Source organism: Lathyrus oleraceus, chromosome 4 (assembly GCF_024323335.1).
Source record: "Lathyrus oleraceus cultivar Zhongwan6 chromosome 4, CAAS_Psat_ZW6_1.0, whole genome shotgun sequence".
Classification (NCBI taxonomy): domain Eukaryota; kingdom Viridiplantae; phylum Streptophyta; class Magnoliopsida; order Fabales; family Fabaceae; genus Lathyrus; species Lathyrus oleraceus.
The window spans coordinates 103,717,050-103,740,270 of NC_066582.1; the positions used below are offsets into that span (position 1 = coordinate 103,717,050).

The window sequence follows — 23,221 nt, forward strand, 5'->3', positions numbered from 1 at the left end:
CCTTCATTTGGGGATGCTTTGCGGAGAAAGCACCGACTCCTCACTCATGCTGGAGAAACAAAACTGTTGCCGGGAACGGGATAGGCCTCGCTGGGGACATCCTTCACAGGACTCCACTCCGCTAGGGGATTCCACTTGGGAAGCAAACACTACTCAGCTGGGGAAGCTGACACTAAGCAGCTCTTCAGGGATGATACTCATTGAGGAGTAACAAGATCACTTTACCAGAGATTGATAAAGCGACTTCACTGGGGAAGACTTAACCAAACCTCAGGTAGGACCACTCTGCTTTGGGGAATAACCACTACTCCCCTGGGGACGATCCACCCAATCCACAGGTAGACTAAGCTCAGTTGGGGATGCCAATACTGATCTGCCGCGGGAACCCGTCCAATCCACAAGTAGGATGAACTCTGCTGGAGAAATATTTCTTTGAAACCCGCTCCACTCGGGGAACTTGCTGAAGAACAAACCCACACCATCTGCCGAGGAGAACAACTCTGGTGGGGATGATAACACATTATATCATACTGGAGATAGACCTTCACAACCCTGCTGGGAGAAACACTCACGGCCGTGCTGGGGATAACATATCACAAACCCAACTGCTGGAGAACAACATTCTCATGACCAACTCCGCCGGGGGAACTCCTGGGGAAACGTCTGCCAGGCACTCAGTGGGGATCTCAGCTGGGGAACCTGCCAACACAAGCCTGCTGGAGGTATGCAGTCCTTACATCTGCTGAGGAAAGAAGATACCATCCACAGACACCTCTGCAGGGGAATACAGCTCGGACAGCTATCAAACTTGCTCCGAGAATACCTTGCTGGGGAGATGATCACAGAAGGCGACCTGCAATACAGCACAACACAATGCCCCAAGGGTACATGGACAAGATATGCCCAAGTGTCCTCAACATTCAAAATGATTTTCAAATGTTTTATCCTTCTGCAAGTTATTGTGAAGCCTTCATGTTTTATTATATGCAATGTTTATCAAAAATTCGGACGTTTTTGCAAACAAAACAGTAAAAATAAAAACAAGAGAGCTATTTATCTGAATAACAACTTTTATTGATTGAAAATGTGTCCGAAAAGGCAAATACATTGGGAAGCAATCCCTAGAAAGAGGTAATCGCGCACAAAAGGAAAATAAACTATCCTAATGGCAATGTGAATACGGCATCCACTATTTCCCAATTCTGTTATAACCCACAGATCGTCAGTTTTCCTCCCAACTCCTTGCTTTCTGAGAAGAATGACTGGACCGATCACATCTTTCGAGATGGCAGCCGACAAAGCTTGATGATGTACAGATAACTCAGCCTGTAGCCTTCGCTTTAATCCCTCTTTTGGCTGGATCGCCCTTTCAGGTTTTCAATCCACCAGGATACCCATTTTTGCCTAAGTCGCCCTTGCGGGTTTTCGACTTACCGGGTGTACCAATTCTTTTCATTTATATCCCTAATTTTTGCCCGAACCTTTTCTTTCTGTTTTTTGGTTCGCCGGGATGCCCTTTTTTGCCTGGACTTCTTTTGTTCTTTTTGTCCAGCGGGTCAATTTACGCGAAGTATTTTTTGACTACATCTGAGTTAACAGGGGACGGAAAATCTTCACCGTCCATTGTTGTAAGCATCAAGGCTCCACCGGAGAAAACCTTCTTCACAACATATGGACCTTCATAATTAGGAGTCCACTTGCCCCTGTTATCTGTACCGGGAGGAAGGATCCTCTTCAAAACTAGATCACCAGTTTGAAATGTCCGAGGACGCACTTTCTGATCAAAGGCTCGCTTCATCCTTCTCTGATATAACTGCCCATGGCACACAGCTGCTAGCCGTCTCTCTTCGATAAGGCTTAACTCATTAAACCTTGTACGAATCCACTCGGCTTCGTCCAGCTTGACGTCCAATAACACCCTCAGAGAAGGGATCTCCACTTCAACTGGTAGGACTGCTTCCATACCATACACGAGGGAGTAAGGGGTTGCCCCGGTCGACGTACGCACTGAGGTACGGTACCCATGCAAAGCGAAAGGTAGCATCTCATGCCAATCCTTGTACGTCACGACCATCTTTTGCACAATCTTCTTGATATTCTTGTTAGCTGCCTCTACAGCACCATTCATCTTTGGTCTGTAAGGAGAAGAATTGTGATGTTCGATCTTGAAATCTCTGCAAAGCTCTTTCATCATCTTGTTATTGAGATTCGAACCATTGTCAGTAATGATTCTCTCGGGAACTCCGTAACGACAGATGATCTCCTTCTTGATGAACCGGGCAACCACTTGTTTGGTAACATTGGCATAGGAAGCTGCCTCCACCCATTTGGTGAAGTAATCAATCGCAACCAAGATGAAGCGATGTCCATTCGAAGCAGTAGGCTCAATCTTCCCAATCATGTCAATGCCCCACATGGCAAACGGCCAAGGCGAGTTCATGACATTCGACGGACTTGGTGGTACATGCACCTTATCAGCATAGATTTGGCACTTATGGCATTTCCGAGCGTACTTGAAGCAATCGGATTCCATAGTCATCCAGTAATAACCGGCTCTCAATAATTTCTTCGACATTGCATGACCACCAGCATGGGTACCAAACGAACCCTCGTGCACTTCTTGCGTCAACATGTCTGCTTCGTGTCTATCCACGCATCTGAGCAAGACCATGTCAAAGTTCCTCTTGTACAACACGTCATCCTGATTCAGATAAAAGCTTCCAGCTAGCCTTCTCAGGGTTTTCTTATCATTCTTTGATGCACCTTCAGGATACTCCTGAGTCTTGAGGAAGTTCTTGATGTCATAATACCACGGCTTATCATCAATAGCATTCACAGACTCGGCTGCAAACACATACGCAGGCCTCTCGAGTCGACTCACCTCAATATGTGGCACATGATTCCACCAATGAACTTTTATCATGGACGATAAAGTAGCCAAAGCGTCGGCCATCTGATTCTCGTCCCGGGGGACATGGTACAATTTCACCTTCTTGAAGAACGTCAGTATTCTTCTGGTATAATCTCTATACGGAATCAGATGCGGCTGGTTCGTATTCCAATCTCCATTGACCTGATTGATCACTAGAGCTGAATCTCCAAATATGTCAAGTGTTTTGATCCTCAGATCAATGGCTTCTTCTATCCCCATGATACAAGCCTCATACTCAGCTTCGTTGCTGGTGACATCAAACGTCAATCTGGCAGAAAAAGGTATATGAGCACCTTTAGGATTGATCAGCACCGCACCAACACCATTACCATTCACATTTACAGCCCCATCAAACATCAAGGTCCACTTGTCATCAGGATCCGGTCCTTCCTCGACAAGAGGCTCGTCACAATCTTTCATCTTTAGATACATGATGTCTTCATCAGGGAATTCAAATATCATAGGCTGATAGTCGTCGATCGGTTGTTCGGCGAGATAGTCTGACAAAACACTACCTTTGATAGCCTTCTGAGACGTGTACTGGATATCATACTCAGTTAAGATCATCTGCCAACGGGCAACACGTCCGGTGAGAGCCGGCTTCTCAAAGATGTATTTGACTGGGTCCATCTTAGAAATCAACAAGGTAGTATGGTTCAGCATATACTGCCTCAGTCGGCGAGTAGCCCAGGCCAAAGCACAGCAAGTTTTCTCGAGCAGTGAATATCTTGTTTCACAGTCGGTAAACTTTTTGCTAAGGTAGTATATGGCATGCTCTTTTCGACCAGACTCGTCATGCTGCCCCAATACACACCCCATCGAAGTCTCTGTGACTGAAAGGTACATGATCAGTGGTCTCCCTGGAACTGGAGGGATCAGGATTGGGGGTTTCTGTAGATACTCTTTAATCTTGTCAAAAGCTTTCTGGCAATCATCATTCCACTTGATCGCCTGATTCTTTCTAAGCAATTTGAATATAGGTTCACACGTGGCAGTTAGGTGAGATACGAACCTTGCAATGTAGTTCAATCTCCCTAAGAACCCACGAACCTGCTTTTCTGTTCTCGGTTCAGGCATCTCCTGAATAGCTTTGACTTTAGCTGGGTCAACCTCAATCCCTTTCTCACTGACGATGAAGCCTAACAGCTTCCCTGATCTTACACCAAACGTACACTTGTTTGGATTCAGCCTCAGTTTGAACTTGACCAACCTGTCAAACAACTTCTGCAGATTTACCAGGTGCTCCTCTTCGGTCTGCGACTTCGCAATCATATCATCCACGTACACTTCAATCTCTTTGTGCATCATGTCATGAAAGAGAGTCGTCATTGCCCTCTGATAGGTAGCACCGGCATTCTTCAGCCCAAATGGCATCACCTTATAGCAGAACGTGCCCCAAGGTGTAATGAATGTCGTCTTTTCCATGTCCTCTGGCGCCATCTTGATCTGATTACAGCCCGAGAAACCGTCCATGAAAGAGAATACCGAGGATTGAGCCGTATTATCAACCAATACGTCAATGTGAGGTAATGGGAAATCATCTTTCGGACTTGCTCTGTTCAGATCCCGGTAATCGACACACATCCTGACTTTGCCATCCTTCTTTGGCACAGGAACGATGTTGGCTACCCACGGCGGGTAGGTTGTTACTGACAAGAAACCAGCATCGAACTGCTTCTGAACCTCTTCCTTGATCTTCACTGCCATATCAGGACTCGTTCTACGAAGCTTCTGCTTGACCGAAGGACAATCATCTTTGAGAGGTAGTCTATGAACCACAATATCAGTATTCAGCCCTGGCATATCTTGATAAGACCAGGCGAATATCTCCATGTACTCTCTCAGCATCTCAATCAACCTGTTCTTGACCTCAGGTTTCAAAGCAGCCCCAATTTTGATCTCCCTTCTGGCGTCCTCAGTACCAAGATTCACAATCTCCAATTCCTCCTGATGAGGTTGGATGACCCTTTCCTCCTGCTTCAACAATCTAGCCAATTCTTTCGGGAGTTCACTGTCTTCATCACTCTCCTCTTCGGCTTGGTAGATAGGATTGTCGAAATCATACTGAGCCATAACAGATTTGTTCATAGTGGATGCCATAAGATCATTTCTGCATGTTGATGCTTTATTTTAGAAAAAGAGTTCAAGAAAATCATAAAAACAAAAACATTGCCATTTTTATTTTTTTGAAAAGTGAAAAACAAAAGAGAAAGACAGGGATCACAACATTGTTTGCAAAACGTCCTTTATTAATGATAAACAATGAAAACATATGGCCCTACAATGAACCACTACGTCTTGGGCAGAACGTAGGGTTTTGTGCAGAATGAAAAAACAAAAGAAAATTACTCTGTCTGAAGAGTAACTTGGACCATATCCTCGGCAGTCCAGTTGTTAATCACTTCCCCTGGCGCACTTGGGCGGACCCAGCAGTCGAGATCACAGTCGCTGTCGACATCTTCACCCTCGGTAGCAAAGACATCACCATGATTCATCAGCCCAGCGCTGGTGAAGGTACTTGGACCTGCTGCCCCCTGCTCTGCTCGGAGAGGCTCATAACCGATGCCAAACTTATCTTCTTTGACAGGCAAGTCCACCATCTTGCCCCAGCCTTCGGCCTTACCCGAGTCCACAACCTCCTTAGCTTGCTTGTAGGAAGTGATAGAGGCACCTGGCTTCTTCTGCTCAGCGTAGGCCACCTTCTCAATAGCCACCGTCTCGAACGCCTGGCACAATGTTTCGTGGATCTCGCCATCCACCTCAACATATTTGAATGAGGACAGATGACTCACCAGAATGTCCTCTTCGCCACACACGGTCACAATCTGACCGTTCCAGACGTATTTGAGCTTCTGGTGGAGAGTCGACGAGACCGCTCCTGCTGCATGTATCCATGGACGTCCCAGAAGACAACTGTAAGCAGGCTGGATGTCCATGACATAGAAGACAATGTCAAACTCCTCCGGACCTATCCTTATAGGCAAAGTGATTTCACCAAAGACAGAACGCTTGGATCCATCAAATGCACGAACCACTAGGTCACTTGGCGTCAGTACAACCCCTTCAACCGGTATCTTCTTCAGGATTTGCTTCGGCAGCACGTTCAACGAAGAACCGGTGTCCACCAGAACATGAGACAGCACAGCCCCCTTGCACTCCATGGTGATGTGCAAGGCCTTGTTGTGATTCCGCCCCTCAGGTGTCAAATCAAGATCTGTGAACCCTACACCGTGTCGGGTAGTCACATTAGCGATTACACCTTCCAGTTGATTGACCGAAATCTCCTGAGGTACATACGCCATATTTAACATCTTCAGCAAGGCGTCTCTATGTGCCTCAGAGCACAACAGCAGAGAAAGGATAGAGATTTTGGAGGGAGTTTGATTGAGCTGATCTACAATCTTGTAGTCACTCTTCTTTATTATCCGCATGAATTCCTCCACATCCTTCTCGAACGAGCCACCAGGCACATTCGCTTGAGTAGGAACTTCATCGACCACGGCTTGTTTGCCCTTTGCTTTAACAGATGCCTCAGCATTGGCATCCCTCAACTGTTGAGGCGCAAACAACCGACCGCTACGGGTAAAGCCTCCGGGTCCACCCACGTTGTCCACAGCAGGACTCACAACGGCCGGAGCCTTACTAGCAGGTGCGTATATCGTTACAGGCGCTTGATTTGAAGGCTTGACCCTATTCTCAGCCCTCCTGTTGCTTCGGTAGGCATTGTCATACCTCCAAGGCACAGCATTATTATTCTCGGCCCTTCTAACCGGAGCGACGATGGTTGTAGGAATATTGGTGGAAACTGGTGTGGAGATGGTAACTGGATTACCACTGGTTGTAGGCGCACGCCCTTCAGATGGCTTGAAAAAGATGGTGACAGTAGACACTGCCCCATGATCTCCGTCATCGGCCCTACCAAACTGAACATGGCCCTGATCCATCAAACCCTGGATACCAGCCCTCAGTAGATCACAACCGCTCTCGGCCTCTGCACAACCCACACAGTCTCTGTCACAGCCCGGATGAACACCACTATTCAGCAGACGGTCTTTAACTACCAGCAAAGAAGTCTGAATCTCTTCAACACTGATCACCAAATCCTTGGATTCAGCCCCTTCAATATAATTTACCCTATGAGCACCATGCGCAGGCATAGGGTTGTTCACAACATTCGGCACAGGGGAGAAATTGATCGTCTTGGAATCAATCAAATCTTGGACTTTATGCTGAAAAGCCTGACATTTCTCAATATTATGTCCTGGTGCTCCAGAGTGGAAATCGCACCGGACATTTGCATCATACCCTGGTGGCAACACAGTTGGTGGAGCCATCGTTCTCAATTCTACGAAACCCAATCTGAGCAACTCAGGCAGGAGCTCCGCATATGTCATGGGCAACGGGTCAAACCTTCTGTCAGGCTGCAGCCTCTGCCTTGGCTGATAGGGACGTTGTTGCTGTTGTTGTTGTTGCCTTGGTTGTTGAGGAGGTGGACGTTGTTGCGGTGCAGGGATGGTCACTGCAGCAACCTGCCTGTATTGATGCTGATTTCTGTTCGGCCCTCGGCGATGCTGAACAGCACTGGCTTCACCTTCTTTACGGCGAGGTGCCCCAGAGAAAGGTTTCTTTGATGAAGAGGAACCCACATCGTTGATCCTTCCAGCTTTGATCAAACTCTCGGTTCTTTCACCGCAGATAACAACATCAGAAAAGCTCCCGAATGGGCAACTCCCCATCCGGTCCATGAACACTCCCTGCAGTGTGCCAATGAACATATCAGTCAACTCCCTCTCCAGCATAGGGGGTTGAACTCTGGCAGCAAGCTCACGCCACCTCTGGGCGTATTCTTTGAAGCTTTCATTATTCTTCTAGCACAGACTCTGCAGCTGAGTCCTGCTCGGTGCCATATCCATATTGTGTTTATATTGTCTGAGAAAAGCTTCTCCCAGATCCCTCCAACATCGGATAGAATCTCGCTTGAGTTCCATGTACCAATCCAGAGATGCCCCAGATAGGCTATCTTGAAAGAAGTACATCCACATTTTCTCGTCATCTGTATATGCCGAGATCTTCCGATAGTAGGCCTGCACATGAGTGCGAGGGCAAGAAGTACCATTGTACTTGTCAAAGGTGGGCGCTTTGAATTTGTGGGGAATCCTCAGACCTTCCACTAACCCCATATTCGTGACATCGAACCCAAGAGAGTTCTGGCATTCCATCGCCCGGATCTTTTCAGCCAGGGCATCGACCTTACGATCCCTATCTTCATTTCTAGCAACATCACCATCGTCTTCACCCATCATTGTGAACATGTCCTCTTGTCTATCAACAAAAGGAGCTGGATGACGCGCTGGAGCCCTGGTAGCTCTGGCGTTGACCTCTGCAGCAAGAGGCTGACCATCAACCCTTATACCCCTGAGTTCTTCTCCAGTGGCGTAACCATAACCAGGAGCAGCAGCAACGTTGGCATTTTCGAAACCAGGGGGAGCAATAGGCGAACCATGGTTAGACGCCTGAATAACCGTTTCCTGTCTCTGAACCAAAGCACGGAGCTCCTCCTGACCCTGAGCAACCCCTTGCATCATCGTCAAAAATTGGGCCATGTTCGCCCTCATCTCCGCCATCTCAGCCTGAACCTGATCCATGCTTCTTCGCTGATTTAGTCTCGTAGAATACCGGTGCGGTCTCTGATCAGCTATCCTGCCTGACACAGGAACCAGAGTGAGAAGTCCGAACCAGAACACCTGTTATGCAACATGTTATGATTATGATGCTAATGCATATGATGCACATGATAATGATCATTTCTCAGGCCTTCAAAGAGTCTGATTCATCTTCGAAAAAAAGCAATCTGCAGCAACGGCACAGTATACAAGAGCAATGAGTACCGAGTGAAACCAACAATTTCATCTGTAAATGATCACCCGGATCTATCAGTGCACAGACTCTGGAATGTACCTGAGAAATGATATGCATGCAGGGATCATTTTCTCTTCTCTTTTTTTTTCAATTTTTTTTTTATTGATTCTTTTTTTTGTTGATTGCGTTTCTTTTGAAAAATAAACATGCTATGATGCACATGATGCAGACACGAGTGGCAAGCTGTGCATCTCTGAACACAGGATCGAAGCTTCGGCTCGAATTCTGATCACAATCATCTGAAACCCCAAAGTCAACTGGTCAACTGTCATCTGAGCCCAATCTGAAGAACCAAACCTACATCTGTGCAACCTCAAACTCAGCCCAGGGATCCGAAATAAACGGAACCCTCTGATACTGGCCAAGGTCAAACCTCCGGCGTCCAAAAATAGAGATCCATAAATCCGACTTATAAATATGACTCTGATCAACGAAACCACAAGTCACCATCAAAATCACCATCAGAACATGCATCTGTAAGAATCACCCTCCCCTCACAGGTAAATTCTAATCAGGTCATCCTAAGGCGGATAATAGTCTCGACAATCGGGCAGAGATACTCAATGGGTTTGCCCTTTCGGGTGTGCCATTGTAGCTCTCCTGAGATCGTCTAGACCAAAGATCCGGGAAATGATCGGTCACCAGAGTCAACAGCCCAAAAGATAACCCAACCAAAGTGGAAAATCCCACTGGAAGAGCATTTCTCAGATGAACCTCGTCCGGCTTGTGGTATGTCACGTCGCAACATCATGCCCAACCGACATGTGAGCGACGCGAGACCACGCTAATCCTAGGTGTATACTCGGGCCTGGGTTTTAGCCCCACTCAGAACACCCACCCCAAACAGAGGAACCACCTGCACAGAGAACAGCTCAATGATAGTATGATGCATGCAAACATAAATGCAAACAATAAATGCAAACAATAAATGAAATGAATGCAATAAATAACAGCAAAAAGCAACCGAGGCCCTAACCTAGAGAGCGCTAGGAGAGACTCGCTCAGGGAAGAAGGACCAGCACAGGTCAACTTCGCTAGTTGTCCCCAGCAGAGTCGCCAGCTGTCGCATCGCGCGAAAAACCGGCGGGAAAAGAAAGAAACAACAGAGCCGCCACCGTGCGTTATTTATCCCAAAAGAGGGAAAGGAAACGCTCGAAGTAAACCTAGGAAAGAACATGGTCTCGCGACCAAAGAGGATGGGTTCGGGAGTCGGTTATGCGAAGGGAAGGTGTTAGGCACCCTACGCATCCGTAGTACTCTACGGGATCCACGCACAAAAGGAAGGAAAATTGGTTGCTAAACACTGCTCAAACACACACACACTGGCTGAAAGAGACAAAAGAGACTGACTGAAACTGACTCGGCAGGATATCGCATCCTGGGCCTACTTAGTCTATCAGGCATAGACATCAGAGTCAAAGTAGTTCGGACCGGGGAAAACAACACATGCTCGCTAGGATGTCGCATCCTATGCATACGTATCTCCTTTGGACGAAGGAGAATCAGAGCATTCGTAGCTCGGCTAACACGCACACAAACAAACGCAGGCAAAGGCAAACGTGGAGCCTGAATGCCAATCATTGGACTTATATCAGCATCCGAACCAAAACGCACTCAAAAGGGCAAACATGGAGCCCGACTGCCAATCACTGGACTTACGTCGGAATCCGAACCAAACACACGCACACTGGAACCCGAATGCCACTCGATGGACTTACATCAGCTTCCAAGCACACAACAAGACACAGGATGTGGAATGCCAATCGCTGGGCTTACATCAGCATCCGAACCGAACGAACTCACACTGGAACCCGAATGCCACTCGATGGACTTACATCAGCTTCCAAGCACACAACAAGAAGAAGGGTCTCGATTGCAACTAGGGCAAGAGAAAGGGGAGGTCTCAATCGCAACGAGGGCGAGAGAAAAGAATTAGTGTTAGTGGTTAGTCAAACTCGACAAGACATCGCATCTCGTGCCTACGTATCTCATCTGGACATGAGAATCAGAGTTGCCGTAGTTCGGCTAAACTATTCCTGTTGGTTTGTGTTTTTTAAGTGGATAACGTCACTACGCAATCTACCGGATGCTCGACCTTTGGAGACTTACTCACCTGTGGTAGAAGGAGTTGACGTATCCTTAAGAGGGGATAATGTTTGTTTGTGTTTTAGGAAAGCTCAAGCAAGAAAGGAAGTCCTATACGAAGGAACCGTGCTACCTTAATTGACATGCAAACGAGACTACGCGGAGTCTAGCAAACCTAGGGGATACAATCACACCACACAAACATATACAGCATGAAATAAACACACCAACAAGGGGCTCAAACATCAGGGTTAGGCTTTAGTCGAGGGGTCATATCAACCTCAACAAACAAGCCTCTGTATCGGGGTCAGGTTAGCTCTTAACCTTGCCATTGAGGGGCTAAGGTGAAGCTAGATGAAAGGTGATGAGGGGTGTGCCTCATTGCTTCTATCTCAAGTCAGAGAGAGCATCAGACAAGGGAGCGTGGGTCCAGAATGGGGGGACCCTTCTACGCTCAGGACATAGACTCGACTGTACAATGTACAAGATCTTGGGCTTGGATCTCAATGCTACAACCATGTAATGGGAGCAAGGAGAAGACTCACAGAATAGTGGGGGATAGATTGCTTATCCCTACCTTCCACCAATTGCCTCAAATGAGGACTTTTCCTGCTTGGGACAAATATAAACATACACAAGCATTGCCTCTTAAGGAGGACTTCAGACAGTTTTGCCCGGCCCGGTAACAGCCGGGTCTCCAGACTACATGAAGAAGAAAGTTCTATACCTCAATGCCAATTGCTTATGCAAAGCAATGCAAGTTCTTAAGAGAACTGAGCAACTAAAGGGTACCTGTACAAAAGTCAAACAGAATCAGTATCTACTTCCACAAACAGACAACAATATAATGATCAATTAACAATCACAATGATGTGCATAGCACAAAGCTCAAGGCTCAAACACCCTACAAAACAAACACATTAGTTTATAGGCCAAGCAACACAATCCCAAATGTGAAACAAATGCCTTAATCCTTAACTTCTTAACCTGAAAAGCCACAATCACATTCAAATGTAAGTAACATGACCACTAGGACTAGCCTAGGGTCAAAAAGATGGAAAAATGTTAAAACAGCAACCAATTCATGATCAAAGTCAAGCTATTTCAACAACAAAGGGATCCCAATTGGTCCCATATCCAAACTATGCACACATTTTAATTTATGCAACATATAAGGCAAAAGGTGCAAATATGAGTCACATACAAGCAACCAGCAAGATCACATCCAAATAAATGCCAAAAAGGATCCAAAAAATCCACAAAAATTACATTCTAACCAGAAGACATTCAATAAGCCACATGTCAATTTTCAAGTCATTTGGACTAGTAGATCAATAGGAATTAATTAAACATATCGGAACATGCAAAAACAACATCAAATGAAGTATACAAATGTGCATCAACTTCAATTAGATGGTAAACAGCAATGGTACATTAGAAATACATGGGACCAAAGCTAAAAGATAGCTACAGGGGTTAAGAACCATCCTATCAATTTTCAAGGTCATTGGATTAATTATGAGAATATGGCAACATACTAAAAAATGTGACACTAGCTAGGTTCAAAAATTGTTAGGCAGCAAGCAAAATTCTTAATCAAATTGAAAATGGATTGTAAAAATCCACAAAAATTCATAGGGGATGTTAACATGTCAAACAAGCTTCATGCAAAAATTCAAGGCCATTGGCCAGAGGGAAGCATGGTAAATAATTAGGGGAATACAGCATGTCACAAGGTGTCACATATTTCCACACTCAAGTTCAATAAATCATAGCTAAAAAACCAGAAGTCCAAAAATTATAAAACCTATGTCAAAAATTCCAGGGAAGTGTTAAGAATTAATATCTAAAATTTCATTTAATTTGGATTATGCATGGTGATTATATAATTAAAATGGTACAGTATGTGGAAATGGCATACATTGTAAAGATTTCTATGTCACTTAATTTTTCTACCAAGCACTATTTTATTTTTTGATTCTATAAAAAAGTAGATTAAAATGGAGTCCATCAAAAAAAGTCTCAAATTATTTGGATTAATATTGATGATTTTGTGATTTTTAGAAGTTTCTTGAATTATTGAAATAATTATTGAAATGTTTATTTAGGATTTACAAAGAATTAATTAATTAATTTATGAATGAATGGCAACACAGTAAGTAACGTAGCCAAGCCAAAAACGCTGTAGTTTCAATTTAATGCGTTGTCGCTCCATGAGTGGATGAATCCGGCGGTAAACAGGTTTTGAAATTGGAAACGTGGTTCAGCGGATCAAACAGCTACCGGTCCAGAAAATTTCTTCTTCTTCGCATGAATGTTCTTCGTCACCTGCAAACTCGGTTTCGAGCAAACGTCCACCAAATTTCACGAGCCTTACGCCGTTGGAATTGTCTCACTGAGTACAACAACAATATGCCAACGAAAATTCCTAGTTCCTATCGTACCGCACAGATCGAGCGAAAGAAGATTTCGCATCAAAGTGTAAATTCAAGATTGCTCTCTCTAAACTTAACGGTTTTCGATTCCATAAAGTGCTGCATGATCTACAAGGTGTACTCTACAAGAACCACAACACGATTTTGAGAATGGCGAGAATTGATTCCTAACCTTCTTGAGGAGCAGTACGCGATTCGTGCGTTTTTTGGCCGTTATTCAATGAAACAGGTGGAGCACATCCGTTAGGAAGATGATCGGTGAAGAGATTTCAGCTCACAAGTGCACGATCATGGAGAAACTTCCGATTGCCATTGAAGAAGGAAGCTTGGACAGTTGGAGATCTTCGCGTTTCTTGATCCAATACCTGAAAACAGAGCTCCACAAACACATACAAAGGATGAATTCACCAAGAACTAGCATGAAATTTGAAGAATTGTTGATGAAAAATTGGAAAATGTCAATATGCTATGTGTAAAAAGTGAGAGAAAAATGAGAGAGTTCTTGAGATTTTTTGTTGAATTTGTGAATTATGATTAGTGTTTGCAATTCTGTTAGAGATTATCTATATATACCAAGCTCCTAATCCAACTATAAACATGATTAATGAAAAAATGGTAATTAGTGAAAATTGGCTTATGTGTGAATTTGGCCCTTATGCCCTCCCTTATAACAGTCCAAATTGCAGCCCAAATATGGTTTCAACATGTCCAAAATACCACTTGTAATGTGTAGAAACAATTCCCACCTCAATTGGATGCCTATTGTGCAATTTCACCATTTGATGGAAAAAGTCCAATTTGTGCACTTTCATTTTTCGAGCCAAAACTCAAATTATGAGGCCTAGCCATGAAATGAGGATTCAAACACATTCTAAATTTCATTCCTGAGGTGTTACAAAAGGTCCCACTCAAAAATTCCAAATATTTTGACGTTTGGACGATTTTGCCCCTGGTCCAATTCAGCTGTCCAGTTGAAAAGTGACTTTTTGCCTTGGCCATTTTTGGAAAAATCCAATGATGCACCCTTGAAGTACATGTCAAATGGAGTTTGTGCATATAAAGAACTTGCAATTTGGACAAAGTATGTGGTAGTTATGGCCTCCTGATTACGGGTCTTTTCTGAAATTCACTGAGCCATATCTTGCAAACCGTACATTGGATTTTCAAGTTCTTGGACTTTTTGGAAAGGTGAGAGCAAGATCTACAACTGTCATGTTGAACAATTTTTCATTTGAAGCTTCCTTGGACTTCTGTTTTTGAGGTCAAAAACTTTCCATTTTTGGAAACTTCAGTTACAGGTCACCTGCTATTTTTGGCAGTTTTTGTCCTGACTTCAATTCCTTCAACCTTGGTCTTTGATATGCCAAATGAGACTTATATGGACATGAATGAGGCCTTTCAAGCCATTTCCCACCTTCCAATCCATAAAATCGGGCACAGTTGACCACAGTTGACCACAGTTGACTTTCTAGGGTTTCTGGCTGAATGAACAAGGACTGGTGACTTCTGAGCATCCAATCTTTGGCCAAACCACTTCAAAATGATCCTTGGACCATATGAGCTTGAAAAATCAACCCTGGGGCTTTGTCTTAATGCAAATGGCACTTGCTTGCTTGATTGATTGATGCTCCTGATCAGTTGGTCCTGATTCATCAACTGAGCTTGCACTCGGGCACATGGACAATGCAATGTTATGCAGTGGACATTGTTAATGCTATGACCTAATATGCAATGAATATTCACAATGGTAGGGTGCAAATTTGAGGTGCTACAGTTAATATTTCATTTTTTAAAAATAAGAGTAAACTAACTACTCGGGTGCTGTAGCGAAACTGATTGCAAAAGAGGGTAAATCAGCAACATTAAAAACACCTTTTGAGAGGTCCGTTTGATATCAAAAAACTGCTCAGCAACATGCGAACAAGTAGGGAATGTCGGGGTAAACCTTAAAAGTTTGGGCAGAGCCGGAGCTAAACATTGGCGAGGCAAGCGTGCGGTAGTAAGAGGGGTAGTTATGAACCCTGTAGACTATCCACATGGGGGTGGTGAAGGGAGGGCGCCAATTGGTAGAAAAAACCCCTCAACTCCTTGGGGTTATACTGCACTTGGAAGAAGAACTAGAAAAATGAATAAATATAGTGATAATTTGGTTCTTCATCGCTGTAGTAAATAGTCAGTGGAGCGTAGAGAAAATAGAATTTGTTTCTTTGTCTTTACAAAAGAAAAGAGCAATTTACTATGACATTATATGATTTTATTTTTTTAGAGATTCTACATTTTATTTTAAAAAATTTGAAATATAAAATATAAGAGAAAAAATTCACTTTTTTACAAATTATAAGAGGAATAATTAACAACTATGACACGTTCACGAAAAAAAAATCTTTTGTAGAGAGATCATTTATTAAGAAAAATAAAGAAGCTTAATACAAAAGAAGAAAAGGCAATAATAAAAACGTGGTCCAGAAACTCTACCATTTTACCTATAATGATTGGGCATACCATTGCTATCCATAATGGAAAAGAGCATTTATGAGTTAATATAACACATCGTATGGTGGGCCATAAATTGGTAGAATTTTCACCTACTCTAAACTTCGGAGGATTTGCGAAAAATGATAATTAATCTCGTCGTTAAGATTTCTATTACCCTACCACATTCATTTGAAGTTACAAAATTCATATTCATAATTTTTCAATCGGAGGATCAAAAATGATAATATTTACCTACCGTTACCATTCATTGAGTGGCTGATTCGGTGGTTCTCAATCAACAACAAGTGTCGACCTATATGTCCTTATCATCCATTGAATCTTCCTTGATTCTCCTTTATTCATTCTTTATCCGTTGAATGATAAATGAGACTTGATTTAATGGCGAATTTGAAATTTAATAAAAATAAATTCCGTTGCCGAGACTTGAACCCGGGTCTCTCGGGTGAGAGCCGAGTATCCTGACCAACTAGACTACAACGGATTTGTTTTTCAGTCGAAATCTTATTTGATTTATTGCCACGTTAAATACAATAGTTTATATCAACATCAACAAAATTAATAAGTTGTTACTTCGAATTTAATATCTTGTAGAATTGGTGGAGTAATCGAAAGTTAAAATTTTTATCTTAGGTTAATATTTCATTTTTTTTAAATAAGAGTAAACTACAAAAGTCATCTCAAATCAAATAAGACCAAGTAAAAAAGAAAATAATTACTTAAGATTAAATGACAATAAACAAGATAAAAGTAAAATAATGAAAAAACTTCGTTCAATCAATAATACAAATACTAACTACAATTTAATGATTTCGTGACATTTTTCTTCTTTCTGCCGTATATTAATTATATTTTTTTAGTGAATGAGTATGTTGATTCTAAAATTTGTAAGTTACGATAAAATTAATCTTTACATTTTTGAAAAATAGCTAAATAGGTTTTTATTTATATTATTTTAAGCATATTACTTTGTTTAAGCCCATATATGTATCGGCCCATGTTCATTTATGTTGTTATTATTTTTAGAAGATAGGCTTAAGTTAATTGATTCAACTGATGTGGTAGCCATTGTTACATCTTTCCCATTGATTCAACTGATGTGGTTTCCATTGTTACACCTTTCCTATTGATTCAACTGATGTGGTAGCCATTGTTACACCTTTCCTTTTGCGTCTTCTTTTCGTTTATAAAATTCTTGACGAATCTTCCTTGATTCTCTGATCTTCATTCTTTATCTGTTTAACATTGAATAACGAGGCTTGATTTAATGGCGAATTTGAAAGTTAATAAAAGAAATTCCGTTGCCAGGACTTGAACCCGGGTAAAAGAAATTTCGTTGCCGAGACTTGAATCCGGGTCTCTCGGGTGAGAGCCGAGTATCCTGACAAACTAAATTACAACCGATTTGTTTATCAATCGAAATCGTATTTTATTTATTGCCACGTAAAATACAATAGTTTATATCAACATCAACAAATTAATAAGTTGTTACTTCGAACTTAATATCTTCTAGAATTGGTGGAGTAAACGAAAGTTAAATATTTTATCTTAGGTTAATATTTCATTTTTTAAAAATAAGAGTAAACTAACTACTCGGGTGCTGTAGCGAAACTGATTGCAAAAGAGGGTAAATCAGCAACATTAAAATCACCTTTTGAGAGGTCCGTTTGATATCAAAAAACTGCTCAGCAACATGCGAACAAGTAGGGAATGTCGGGGTAAACCTGAAAAGTTTGGGCAGAGCCGGAGCTAAACATTGGCGAGGCAAGCGTGCGGTAGTAAGAGGGGTAGTTATGAACCCTGTAGACTATCCACATGGGGGTGGTGAAGGGAGGGCGCCAATTGGTAGAAAAAAACCCTCAACTCCTTGGGGTTATACTGCACTTGGAAGAAGAACTAGAAAAATGAATAAATATAGTGATAATTTGGTTCTTCATCGCTGTAGTAAATAGTCAGTGGAGCGTAGAGAAAATAGAATTTGTTTATTTGTCTTTACAAAAGAAAAGAGCAATTTACTATGACATTATATGATTTTCTTTTTTTAGAGATTCTACATTTTATTTAAAAAATTTGAAATATAAAATATAAGAGAAAAATTCACTTTTTTACAAATTATAAGAGGAATAATTAACAACTATGACACGTTCACGAAAAAAAAATCCTTTTGTAGAGAATCATTTATTAAGAAAAATAAAGAAGCTTAATACAAAAGAAGAAAAGGCAATAATAAAAACGTGGTCCAGAAAATCTACCATTTTACCTATAATGATTGGGCATACCATTGCTATCCATAATGGAAAAGAGCATTTATGAGTTAATATAACACATCGTATGGTGGACCATAAATTGGTAGAATTTTCACCTACTCTAAACTTCGGAGGATTTGCGAAAAATGATAATTAATCTCGTCGTTAAGATTTCTATTACCCTACCACATTCATTTGAAGTTACAAAATTCATATTCATAACTTTTCAATCGGAGGATCAAAAATGATAATATTTACCTACCGTTACCATTCATTGAGTGGCTGATTCGGTGGTTCTCAATCAACAACAAGTGTCGACCTATATGTCCTTATCATCCATTGAATCTTCCTTGATTCTCCTTTATTCATTCTTTATCCGTTGAATGATAAATGAGGCTTGATTTAATGGCGAATTTGAAATTTAATAAAAATAAATTCCGTTGCCGGGACTTGAACCCGGGTCTCTCGGGTGAGAGCCGAGTATCCTAACCAACTAGACTACAACGGATTTGTTTTTCAGTCGAAATCTTATTTTATTTATTGCCACGTTAAATACAATAGTTTATATCAACATCAACAAAATTAATAAGTTGTTACTTCGAATTTAATATCTTGTAGAATTGGTGGAGTCATCGAAAGTTAAAATTTTTATCTTAGGTTAATATTTCATTTTTTTTAAATAAGAGTAAACTACAAAAGTCATCTCAAATCAAAGGAGACCAAGTAAAAAAGAAAATAATTACTTAAGATTAAATGACAATAAACAAGATAAAAGAAAATAATGAAAAAACTTCGTTCAATCAATAATACAAATACTAACTACAATTTAATGACTTCGTGACATTTTTCTTCTTTCTGCCGTATATTAATTATATTTTTTAGTGAATGAGTATGTTGATTCTAAAATTGTAAGTTACGATAAAATTAATCTTTACATTTTTTGAAAATAGCTAAATAGGTTTTTAATTTATATTATTTTAAGCATATTACTTTGTTTAAGCCCATATATGTATCGGCCCATGTTCATTTATGTTGTTATTATTTTTAGAAGATAGGCTTAAGTTAATTGATTCAACTGATGTGGTAGCCATTGTTACATCTTTCCCATTGATTCAACTGATGTGGTTTCCATTGTTACACCTTTCCTATTGATTCAACTGATGTGGTAGCCATTGTTACACCTTTCCTTTTGCGTCTTCTTTTCGTTTATAAAATTCTTGACGAATCTTCCTTGATTCTCTGATCTTCATTCTTTATCTGTTTAACATTGAATAACGATGCTTGATTTAATGGCGAATTTGAAAGTTAATAAAAGAAATTCCGTTGCCAGGACTTGAACCCGGGTAAAAGAAATTCCGTTGCCGGGACTTGAACCCAGGTCTCTCGGGTGAGAGCCGAGTATCCTGACCAACTAGACTACAACGGATTTCTTTTTCAATCGAAATCTTATTTTATTTATTGCCACGTTAAATACAATAGTTTATATCAACATCAACAAAATTAATAAGTTGTTACTTCGAATTTAATATCTTGTAGAATTGGTGGAGTAATCGAAAGTTAAAATTTTTATCTTAGGTTAATATTTCATTTTTTTTAAATAAGAGTAAACTACAAAAGTCATCTCAAATCAAATAAGACCAAGTAAAAAAGAAAATAATTACTTAAGATTAAATGACAATAAACAAGATAAAAGTAAAATAATGAAAAAACTTCGTTCAATCAATAATACAAATACTAACTACAATTAATGATTTCGTGACATTTTTCTTCTTTCTGCCGTATATTAATTATTTTTTTAGTGAATGAGTATGTTGATTCTAAAATTTGTAAGTTATGATAAAATTAATCTTTACATTTTTTGAAAAATAGCTAAATAGGTTTTTAATTTATATTATTTTAAGCATATTACTTTGTTTAAGCCCATATATGTATCGACCCATGTTCATTTATGTTCTTATTATTTTTAGAAGATAGGCTTAAGTTAATTGATTCAACTGATGTGGTAGTCATTGTTACATCTTTCCCATTGATTCAACTTATGTGGTTTCCATTGTTACACCTTTCCTATTGATTCAACTGATGTGGTAGCCATTGTTACACCTTTCCTTTTGCGTCTTCTTTTCGTTTATAAAATTCTTGACGAATCTTCCTTGATTCTCTGATCTTCATTCTTTATCTGTTTAACATTGAATAACGAGGCTTGATTTAATGGCGAATTTGAAAGTTAATAAAAGAAATTCCGTTGCCAAGACTTGAACCCGGGTAAAAGAAATTTCGTTGCCGAGACTTGAATCCGGGTCTCTCGGGTGAGAGCCGAGTATCCTGACAAACTAAATTACAACCGATTTGTTTATCAATCGAAATCGTATTTTATTTATTGCCACGTAAAATACAATAGTTTATATCAACATCAACAAAATTAATAAGTTGTTACTTCGAACTTAATATCTTCTAGAATTGGTGGAGTAAACGAAAGTTAAATATTTTATCTTAGGTTAATATTTCATTTTTTAAAAATAAGAGTAAACTAACTACTCGGGTGCTGTAGCGAAACTGATTGCAAAAGAGGGTAAATCAGCAACATTAAAATCACCTTTTGAGAGGTCCGTTTGATATCAAAAAACTGCTCAGCAACATGCGAACAAGTAGGGAATGTCGGGGTAAACCTGAAAAGTTTGGGCAGAGCCGGAGCTAAACATTGGCGAGGCAAGCGTGCGGTAGTAAGAGGGGTAGTTATGAACCCTGTAGACTATCCACATGGGGGTGGTGAAGGGAGGGCGCCAATTGGTAGAAAAAAACCCTCAACTCCTTGGGGTTATACTGCACTTGGAAGAAGAACTAGAAAAATGAATAAATATAGTGATAATTTGGTTCTTCATCGCTGTAGTAAATAGTCAGTGGAGCGTAGAGAAAATAGAATTTGTTTATTTGTCTTTACAAAAGAAAAGAGCAATTTACTATGACATTATATGATTTTCTTTTTTTAGAGATTCTACATTTTATTTTAAAAAATTTGAAATATAAAATATAAGAGAAAAAATTCACTTTTTTACAAATTATAAGAGGAATAATTAACAACTATGACACGTTCACGAAAAAAAAATCCTTTTGTAGAGAATCATTTATTAAGAAAAATAAAGAAGCTTAATACAAAAGAAGAAAAGGCAATAATAAAAACGTGGTCCAGAAAATCTACCATTTTACCTATAATGATTGGGCATACCATTGCTATCCATAATGGAAAAGAGCATTTATGAGTTAATATAACACATCGTATGGTGGGCCATAAATTGGTAGAATTTTCACCTACTCTAAACTTCGGAGGATTTGCGAAAAATGATAATTAATCTTGTCGTTAAGATTTCTATTACCCTACCACATTCATTTGAAGTTACAAAATTCATATTCATAATTTTTCAATCGGAGAATCAAAAATGATAATATTTACCTACTGTTACCATTCATTGAGTGGCTGATTCGGTGGTTCTCAATCAACAACAAGTGTCGACCTATATGTCCTTATCATCCATTGAATCTTCCTTGATTCTCCTTTATTCATTCTTTATCCGTTGAATGATAAATGAGGCTTGATTTAATGGCGAATTTGAAATTTAATAAAAATAAATTCCGTTGCCGGGACTTGAACCCGGGTCTCTCGGGTGAGAGCCGAGTATCCTGACCAACTAGACTACAACGGATTTGTTTTTCAGTCGAAATCTTATTTTATTTATTGCCACGTTAAATACAATAGTTTATATCAACATCAACAAAAATAATAAGTTGTTACTTCGAATTTAATATCTTGTAGAATTGGTGGAGTAATCGAAAGTTAAAATTCTTATCTTAGGTTAATATTTCATTTTTTTTAAATAAGAGTAAACTACAAAAGTCATCTCAAATCAAATAAGACCAAGTAAAAAAGAAAATAATTACTTAAGATTAAATGACAATAAACAAGATAAAAGTAAAATAATGAAAAAACTTCGTTCAATCAATAATACAAATACTAACTACAATTTAATGACTTCGTGACATTTTTCTTCTTTCTGCCGTATATTAATTATATTTTTTTAGTGAATGAGTATGTTGATTCTAAAATTTGTAAGTTACGATAAAATTAATCTTTACATTTTTTGAAAAATAGCTAAATAGGTTTTTAATTTATATTATTTTAAGCATATTACTTTGTTTAAGCCCATATACGTATCGGCCCATGTTCATTTATGTTGTTATTATTTTTAGAAGATAGGCTTAAGTTAATTGATTCAACTGATGTGGTAGCCATTGTTACATCTTTCCCATTGATTCAACTGATGTGGTTTCCATTGTTACACCTTTCCTATTGATTCAACTGATGTGGTAGCCATTGTTACACCTTTCCTTTTGCGTCTTCTTTTCGTTTATAAAATTCTTGACGAATCTTCCTTGATTCTCTGATCTTCATTCTTTATCTGTTTAACATTGAATAACGAGGCCTGATTTAATGGCGAATTTGAAAGTTAATAAAAGAAATTCCGTTGCCAGGACTTGAACCCGGGTAACAGAAATTCCGTTGCCGGGACTTGAACCCGGGTCTCTCGGGTGAGAGCCGAGTATCTTGACCAACTAGACTACAACGGATTTGTTTTTCAGTCGAAATCTTATTTTATTTATTGCCACGTTAAATACAATAGTTTATATCAACATCAACAAAATTAATAAGTTGTTACTTCGAATTTAATATCTTGTAGAATTTGTGGAGTAATCGAAAGTTAAAATTTTTATCTTAGGTTTATATTTCATTTTTTTTAAATAAGAGTAAACTACAAAAGTCATCTCAAATCAAATAAGACCAAGTAAAAAAGAAAATAATTACTTAAGATTAAATGACAATAAACAAGATAAAAGTAAAATAATGAAAAAACTTCGTTCAATCAATAATACAAATACTAACTACAATTTAATGATTTCGTGACATTTTTCTTCTTTCTGCCGTATATTAATTATATTTTTTTAGTGAATGAGTATGTTGATTCTAAAATTTGTAAGTTATGATAAAATTAATCTTTACATTTTTTGAAAAATAGCTAAATAGGTTTTTAATTTATATTATTTTAAGCATATTACTTTGT

General features: G+C 39.8%; 5 non-coding genes across 5 annotated transcripts; all 5 read right to left on the reverse strand.

The window, feature by feature from the left end:
• Nucleotides 1-16,275: 16,275 nt before the first annotated feature.
• On the reverse strand, nucleotides 16,276-16,348 carry TRNAE-CUC (transfer RNA glutamic acid (anticodon CUC)). The gene has a single exon. It is a non-coding gene; the product is annotated as a tRNA-Glu (tRNA).
• A 2,197-nt stretch (nucleotides 16,349-18,545) lies between these two features.
• Nucleotides 18,546-18,618, reverse strand: TRNAE-CUC (transfer RNA glutamic acid (anticodon CUC)). The gene has a single exon. It is a non-coding gene; the product is annotated as a tRNA-Glu (tRNA).
• An 845-nt stretch (nucleotides 18,619-19,463) lies between these two features.
• On the reverse strand, nucleotides 19,464-19,536 carry TRNAE-CUC (transfer RNA glutamic acid (anticodon CUC)). Its single transcript has one exon. It is a non-coding gene; the product is annotated as a tRNA-Glu (tRNA).
• Nucleotides 19,537-21,735: 2,199 nt separating this feature from the next.
• Nucleotides 21,736-21,808, reverse strand: TRNAE-CUC (transfer RNA glutamic acid (anticodon CUC)). The gene has a single exon. It is a non-coding gene; the product is annotated as a tRNA-Glu (tRNA).
• Nucleotides 21,809-22,657: 849 nt separating this feature from the next.
• TRNAE-CUC (transfer RNA glutamic acid (anticodon CUC)) lies at nucleotides 22,658-22,730 on the reverse strand. The gene has a single exon. It is a non-coding gene; the product is annotated as a tRNA-Glu (tRNA).
• Nucleotides 22,731-23,221: the final 491 nt, after the last annotated feature.